Source organism: Beta vulgaris, chromosome 8, assembly GCF_026745355.1.
Source record: "Beta vulgaris subsp. vulgaris cultivar EL10 chromosome 8, EL10.2, whole genome shotgun sequence".
Classification (NCBI taxonomy): Eukaryota; Viridiplantae; Streptophyta; class Magnoliopsida; order Caryophyllales; family Amaranthaceae; genus Beta; species Beta vulgaris.
In genome coordinates, this window is record NC_079209.1 from 18,445,335 (window position 1) to 18,453,486 (window position 8,152).

Sequence of the window (8,152 nt, forward strand, 5' to 3'; positions counted from 1 at the left end):
GGTATTTTGAGGAGATGGGTGTGATATTGAGACTATTAAAATGCCCCTTTTTTCATAAGGGATTTCACCGTCTTCTGAAAACCTATGAAAGCCAAAAGTCACGCCCCTTTGTAAATGGGCCTTAACATGATACACCCCTTACAATGGGCTTTCAAGTCTTTACCTATTAAAAATAGGTTTCTTATGATGACTTTAAGACCTTTGTGTTTTAATTTGTTAAAACTTGATATTAATATGGCCTAGTTAAAAAATGACCCAAAATAAATTTGACACACATTATGCACGTGCTTTATTTTTGTTGTCTTCTCCATTAATATCCTTTTCAAGGATTTTAGAAAAATTTAGAATCTTTCAGACCAATTTAATTATTTTCTTTATAAATTCACAAACATTACCAAACTTTAATTCACCATGTCTAATGAAAGAACTCACCGTGAAAATGAAATTCGTGGGCACTAGTGAAAAAGGTTGCTACCATGAAATCTGAGGCAGCTTGTCAATTATGCAACACCATTAGGGTGTACAATCAGAAATATAAGTTCCAAGTATTCTGGTATATGAATAAGCGCACTAATTCTCCTGATACACCTTTAGAGGAGAAATTTGTCGCCATTGGACCCCGCTTTCCTTTTAAAATGCAAAGCTAGATACGCCAACTTATTTTGGAGCAGTGATATCCATTCTTGGATCATATCATTTTAGAAGATACTAAACTCAGAACGCTTCCAGTTACTTCAAGGTTCCATCTAGACTGGCCTTTATCCAACAAACCTTCTAAAGCTTGGATTTCAGGAGTGGACACAAGAGCATGGTTTCTGCGCATGCAACTTCATGACAAATGGACCAAAACAAGATACTAACTTTCTTGAGACTAGCTTCTTATGAAACTATTCCCTTTGATGGAGCTATATCCACTGTCTTGCTGGCTTGTTGGGATTCTGCCATTAATTGTTTCTTATTAAGATGGGGACCAATGACTGTAACATTGGCCGATATTGCGTGCCTTTATTACTGGGGCTTCTCCACCGGGTAAATATGGGATTGACCTCCCTATATTCCACCATGTGAAGAAGTATAACTAGCTATACAGTCAATGTCTATCAATCTTTCGCCAAATTGCTAGTACTTCTGCTAGTGCTAGCAAGTGTGGCTTTCAAAGATTTGTTGATTTCTTCACCACTAAGGATTCTAGTGAATCAGTAACTCCCTAAGAGGAGGTATTGTTCCTCACTTTTGCAATCTCCAAATTGATGATGTTCAGGGCTGGAGGAGTGGTAACATTATATGGCTATCTCTAGTTGTTAATATCTCATGTACTTCTAAGGAAGTAGCCTTAGCTCCTGTTATATTAGGATAACTTTATAGATGTCTCTTTAGGAGTAGAGAATCCTTCAAAGGTTTTAGAATTCCTAACTCCGAGTTCCCTATATTCTCTACTGATAAGGGATTTGGACCCTTGTGGCTTTTGACTTGTTGGGGCCACATATATCTTCCCACTTTGAGGATTTAGGCCTAAATTACGAGTTTGGGCCAAGATGAGCACGAAACAGACGCAAAAAATCGGACTTTAACGAATTCAGCTTCTGAGCTCACGAACCCCTTAGAAATGGTAAAAAAAACATTTCAGGCTTTTGAATCGATCAATTCAGATGTCCGAGCTAGGATTTAGGCCTAAATTACGATTTTGGGCAAAGATGAGCACGAAACAGACGCAAAAAATCGGACTTTAACGAATTCAGCTTCTGAGCTCACGAACCCCTTAGAAATGGTAAAAAAAAATTTCAGGCTTTTGAATCGATCAATTCTGATGTCCGAGCTAGGATTTAGGCCTAAATTACGATTTTGGGCCAAGATGAGCATGAAACAGACGCAAAAAATCGGAAATTAACGAATTCCGCTTCTGAGCTCACGAACCCCTTAGAAATGGTTAAAAAACATTTCAGGCTTTTGAATCGATCAGTTCAGATGTCCGAGCTAGGATTTAGGCCTAAATTACGATTTTGGGCCAAGATGAGCACGAAGCAGACGCAAAAAATCTGACTTTAACGAATTCAGCTTCTGAGCTCACGAACCCCTTAGAAATGGTAAAAAAAACATTTCAGGCTTTTGAATCGATCAGTTCAGATGTCCGAGCTAGCATTTAGGCCTAAATTACGATTTTGGGCCAAGATGAGCACGAAACAGACGAAAAAATCGGACTTTAACGAATTCAGCTTCTGAGCTCACGAACCCCTTAAAAATGGTAAAAAAAATTTCAGGCTTTTGATACGATCAATTCTGATGTCCGAGCTACGATTTAGGCCTAAATTACGATTTTTGGCCAAGATGAGCACGAACAGACGCAAAAAATAGACTTTAACGAATTCAGCTTCTGAGCTCACGAACCCCTTAGAAATGGTAAAAAACATTTCAGGCTTTTGAATCGATCAATTCTGATGTCCGAGCTAGGATTTAGGCCTAAATTACGATTTTGGGCCAAGATGAGCACGAAACAGACGCAAAAAATCGGACTTTAACGAATTCAGCTTCTGAGCTCACGAACCCCTTAGAAATGGTAAAAAAACATTTCAGGCTTTTGAATCGATCAATTCTGATGTCCGAGCTAAGATTTAGGCCTAAATTACGATTTTGGGCCAAGATGAGCACGAAACAGACGCAAAAAATCGGACTTTAACGAATTCAGCTTCTGAGCTCACAAACCCCTTAGAAATGGTAAAAAAACATTTCAGGCTTTTGAATCGATCAGTTCAGATTTCCGAGCTAGGATTTAGGCCTAAATTACGATTTGGGCAAGATGAGCACGAAACAGACGCAAAAAATGGACTTTAACGAATTCGGCTTTGAGCTCACAACCCTTATAAATGGTAAAAAAACCATTTCAAGTTTTTGAATCGATCATTCCAGATGTCCGAGCTAGGATTTAGAGCAAAAAATTGGACTTTAACGAATTCAGCTTCTGAGCTCACGAACCCCTTAGAAATGGTAAAAAAACATTTCAGGCTTTTGAATTGATCAATTATGATGTCCGAGCTAGGATTTAGGCCTAAATTACGATTTTGGGCCAAGATGAGCACGAAACAGACGCAAAAAACGGACTTTAAGAATTCAGCTTCTGAGCTAACAAACCCCTTAGAAATGGTAAAAAAAACATTTCAGCTTTTGAATCGATCAATTCTGATGTCCGAGCTAGGATTTAGGCCTAAATTACGAGTTTTGGGCCAAGATGAGCACGAAACAGACGCAAAAATCGGACTTTAACGAATTCAGCTTCTGAGCTCACGAACCCCTTAGAAATGGTAAAAAAACATTTCAGGCTTTTGAATCGATCAATTCTGATGTCCGAGCTAGGATTTAGGCCTAAATTACGATTTTGGGCCAAGATGAGACGAAACAGACGCAAAAAATGGACTTTAACGAATTCAGCTTCTGACTCACAACCCCTTAGAAATGGTAAAAAAATTTCAGCTTTTGAATCGATCAATTCTGATGTCGAGCTAGATTTAGGCCTAAATTACGATTTTGGGCCAAGTGAGCACGAAACAGACGCAAAAAATTGGACTTTAACGAATTCAGCTTCTGAGCTCACGAACCCCTTAGAAATGGTAAAAAAAATATTACAGGCTTTTGAATCGATCAATTCTGATGTTCGAGCTAGGATTTAGGCCTAAATTACGATTTTGGGCCAAGATGAGCACGAAGCAGACGCAAAAAATCGGACTTTAACGAATTCAGCTTCTGAGCTCACGAACCCCTTAGAAATGGTAAAAAACATTTCAGGCTTTTGAATCGATCAATTCAGATGTCGAGCTAGGATTTAGGCCTAAATACGATTTTGGGCCAAGATGAGCACGAAACAGACGCAAAAAATCGGACTTTAACGAATTCAGCTTCTGAGCTCACGAACCCCTTAGAAATGGTAAAAAAAATATTCAGGCTTTTGAATCGATCAATTCTGATGTTCGAGCTAGGATTTAGGCCTAAATTACGATTTTGGGCCAAGATGAGCACGAAACAGACGCAAAAAATGACTTTAACGAATTAGCTTCTGAGCTCACGAACCCCTTAGAAATGGTAAAAAAACATTTCAAGCTTTTGAATCGATCAATTCAGATGTCCGAGCTAGGATTTAGGCCTAAATTACGATTTTGGGTCAAGATGAGCACGAAACAGACGCAAAAAATCGGACTTTAACGAATTCAGCTTCTGAGCTCACGAACCCTTAGAAATGGTAAAAAAACATTTCAGGCTTTTGAATCGATCAGTTCAGATGTTCGATCTAGGATTTAGGCCTAAATTACGAGTTTGGGCCAAGATGAGCACGAAACAGACGCAAAAAATCGGACTTTAACGAATTCAGCTTCTGAGCTCACGAACCCCTTAGAAATGGTAAAAAACATTTCAGGCTTTTGATTCGATCAATTCTGATGTCCGAGCTAGGATTTAGGCCTAAATTACGATTTTGGGCCAAGATGAGCACGAAACAGACGCAAAAACGGACTTTAAGAATTCAGCTTTTGAGCTCACGAACCCCTTAGAAATGGTAAAAAAACATTTCAGGCTTTTGAATCGATCAATTTAGATGTCCAAGCTAGGATTTAGGCTTAAATTACGATTTTGGGCCAATATGAGCACGAAACAGACGCAAAAAATTGGACTTTAACGAATTTAGTTTCTGACCTCACGAACCCCTTAGAAATGGTAAAAAAACATTTCAGGCTTTTGAATCGATCAATTCTGATGTCCGAGCTAGGATTTAGGCCTAAACAATTTTGGGCCAAGATGAGAACGAAGCAGACGCAAAAAATCGGACTTTAACGAATTCAGCTTCTGAGCTCATGAACCCCTTAGAAATGGTAAAAAAACATTTCAGGCTTTTGAATCGATCAGTTCAGATGCCCGAGCTAGGATTTAGGCCTAAATTACGATTTTGGGCCAAGATGAGCACGAAGCAGACGCAAAAAATCGGACTTTAACGAATTCACGCTTCTGAGCTCATCACGAACCCCTTAAAAAAGTAAAAAAAATTTCAGGCTTTTGAATCGATCAATTCTGATTCCGAGCTAGGATTTAGGCCTAAATTACGATTTTGGGCCAAGATGAGCACGAAACAGACGCAAAAAATCGGACTTTAACGAATTCAGCTTCTGAGCTCACGAACCCCTTAGAAATGGTAAAAAAAACATTTCAGGCTTTTGAATTCGATCTGATGTCCGAGCTAAGATTTTAGGCCTAAATTACAATTTTGGGCCAAGATGAGAACGAAGCAGAACAAAAATCGGATTAACGAATTCAGCTTCTGAGCTCACGAACCCCTTAGAAATGGTAAAAAAACATTTAGGCTTTTGAATGATCAGTTCAGATGTCCGAGCTAGGATTTTGGCCTAAATTACGATTTTGGGCCAAGATGAGCACGAAAAGACGCAAAAAATCGGACTTTAACGAATTCAGCTTCTGAGCTCACGAACCCCTTAGAAATGGTAAAAAAAACATTTCATGCTTTTGAATCGATCATTCTGATGTCCGAGCTAGGATTTAGGCCTAAATTACGATTTTGGGCCAAGATGAGAAAACAGACCCAAAAAATCGGACTTTAACGAATTCAGCTTCTGACTCACGAACCCCTTAGAAATGGTAAAAAAAACATTTCATGCTTTTGAATCGATCATTCTGATGTCCGAGCTAGATTTAGGCCTAAATTACGATTTTGGGCCAAGATGAGCACGAAACAGACGCAAAAAATGGACTTTAACGAATTCAGCTTCTGAGCTCACGAACCCTTAGAAATGGTAAAAAAACATTTCAGCTTTTGAATCGATCAATTCTGATGTCCGAGCTAGGATTTAGGCCTAAATTACGATTTTGGGCCAAGATGAGCACGAAAGAGACGCAAAAAATCGGACTTTAACGAATTCAGCTTCTGAGCTCACGAACCCCTTAGAAATGGTAAAAAAACATTTCAGTTTTGAATCGATCAGTTTGATGCCGAGCTAGGATTTAGCCTAAATTAGATGTTTGGGCCAAGATGAGCACGAAAGACGCAAAAAATCGGACTTTAACGAATTCAGCTTTGAGCTCACGAACCCTTAGAAATGGTAAAAAAACATTTCAGTTTTGAATCGATCAGTTCAGTGATGTCGACTAGGATTTAGGCCTAAATTACGAGTTTGGGCCAAGATGAGCACGAAAAAGCAAAAAATCGGACTTTAAGAATTCAGCTTCTGAGCTCCGAACCCCTTAGAAATGGTAAAAAAACATTTCAGCTTTTGAATCGATCAGTTCAGATGTCCGAGCTAGGATTTAGGCCTAAATTACTATTTTGGGCCAAGATGAGCACGAAACGGACGCAAAAAATCGGACTTTAACGAATTCAGCTTCTGAGCTCACGAACCCCTTAGAAATGGTAAAAAAAATTTCAGCTTTTGAATCGATCAAGTTCTGATGTCCGAGCTAGGATTTAGGCCTAAATTACGATTTTGGGCCAAGATGAGCACGAAACAGACGCAAAAAATCGGACTTTAACGAATTAGCTTCTGAGCTCACGAACCCCTTAGAAATGGTAAAAAAACATTTCAGACTTTTGAATCGATCAGTTCAGATGCCCGAGCTAGGATTTAGGCCTAAATTACGATTTGGCCAAGATGAGCACGAAACAGACGCAAAAAATCGGACTTTAACGAATTCAGCTTCTGAGCTCACGAACCCCTTAAAATGGTAGAAAAAAACTTTTCAAGCTTTCGAATCGATCAGTTTAGATGTCCGAGCTAGGATTTAGGCTAAATTACGATTTTGGCCAAGATGAGCACGAAACAGACGCAAAAAATGGACTTTAACGAATTCAGTTCTGAGCTCACGAACCCCTTAGAAATGGAAAAAAAACATTTCAGCTTTTGAATCGATCATTTGATGTCCGAGCTAGGATTTAGGCCTAAATTACGATTTTTGGCCAAGATGAGCACGAAACAGACGCAAAAAATCGGACTTTAACGAATTCAGCTTCTGAGCTCACGAACCCCTTAGAAATGGTAAAAAAACATTTCAGGCTTTTGAATCGATCAGTTTCAGATGTCCGATCTAGGATTTAGGCCTAAATTACGAGTTTGGGCCAAGATGAGCACGAAACATACGCAAAATATTGGACTTTAACGAATTCAGCTTATGAGCTACGAACCCCTTAGAAATGGTAAAAAAACATTTTAGGCTTTTGATTCGATCAGTTCTGATGTCCGAGCTAGGATTTAAGCCTAAATTACGATTTTGGGCCAAGATGAGCACGAAACAGACGCAAAAAACAGGACTTCAATGAATTCAACTTTTGAGGTCACGAACCCCTTAGAAATGGTAAAAAAACATTTCAGGCTTTTGAATCGATCAGTTTTGATGTCCGAGCTAGGATTTAGGCCTAAATTACGATTTTGGGCCAAGATGAGCACGAAACAGACGCAAAAAATCGGACTTTAACGAATTCAGTTTCTGAGCTCACGAACCCCTTAGAAATGGAAAAAAAACATTTCAGGCTTTTGAATCGATCAATTCTGATGTCAGAGCTAGGATTTAGGCCTAAACAATTTTGGGCCAAGATGAGACGAAACAGACGCAAAAAATCGGACTTTAACGAATTCAGCTTTTGATCTCATGAACCCTTAGAAATGGTAAAAAAACATTTCAGGCTTTTGAATCGATCAGTTCAGATGCCCGAGCTAGGATTTAGGCCTAAATTACGATTTTGGGCAAGATGAGCACGAAGCAGACGCAAAAAATCGGACTTTAACGAATTCAGCTTCTGAGCTCACGAACCCCTTTAAAATGGTAAAAAAAACGTTTCAAGCTTTTGATTCGATCAATTCTGATGTCCGAGCTAGGATTTAGGCCTAATTACGATTTTGGGCCAAGATGAGCACGAAACAGACGCAAAAAACCGGACTTTAATGAATTCAGCTTCTGAGCTCACGAACCCCTAAGAAATGGTAAAAAAACATTTCAGGCTTTTGAATCGATCAATTCAGATGTCCGAGCTAGGATTTAGGCCTAAATTACGAGTTTGGGCCAAGATGAGCACGAAACAGACGCAAAAAATCGGACTTTAACAAATTCAGTTTCTGAGCTCACGAACCCCTTAGAAATGGTAAAAAACATTTCAGGCTTTTGATCGATC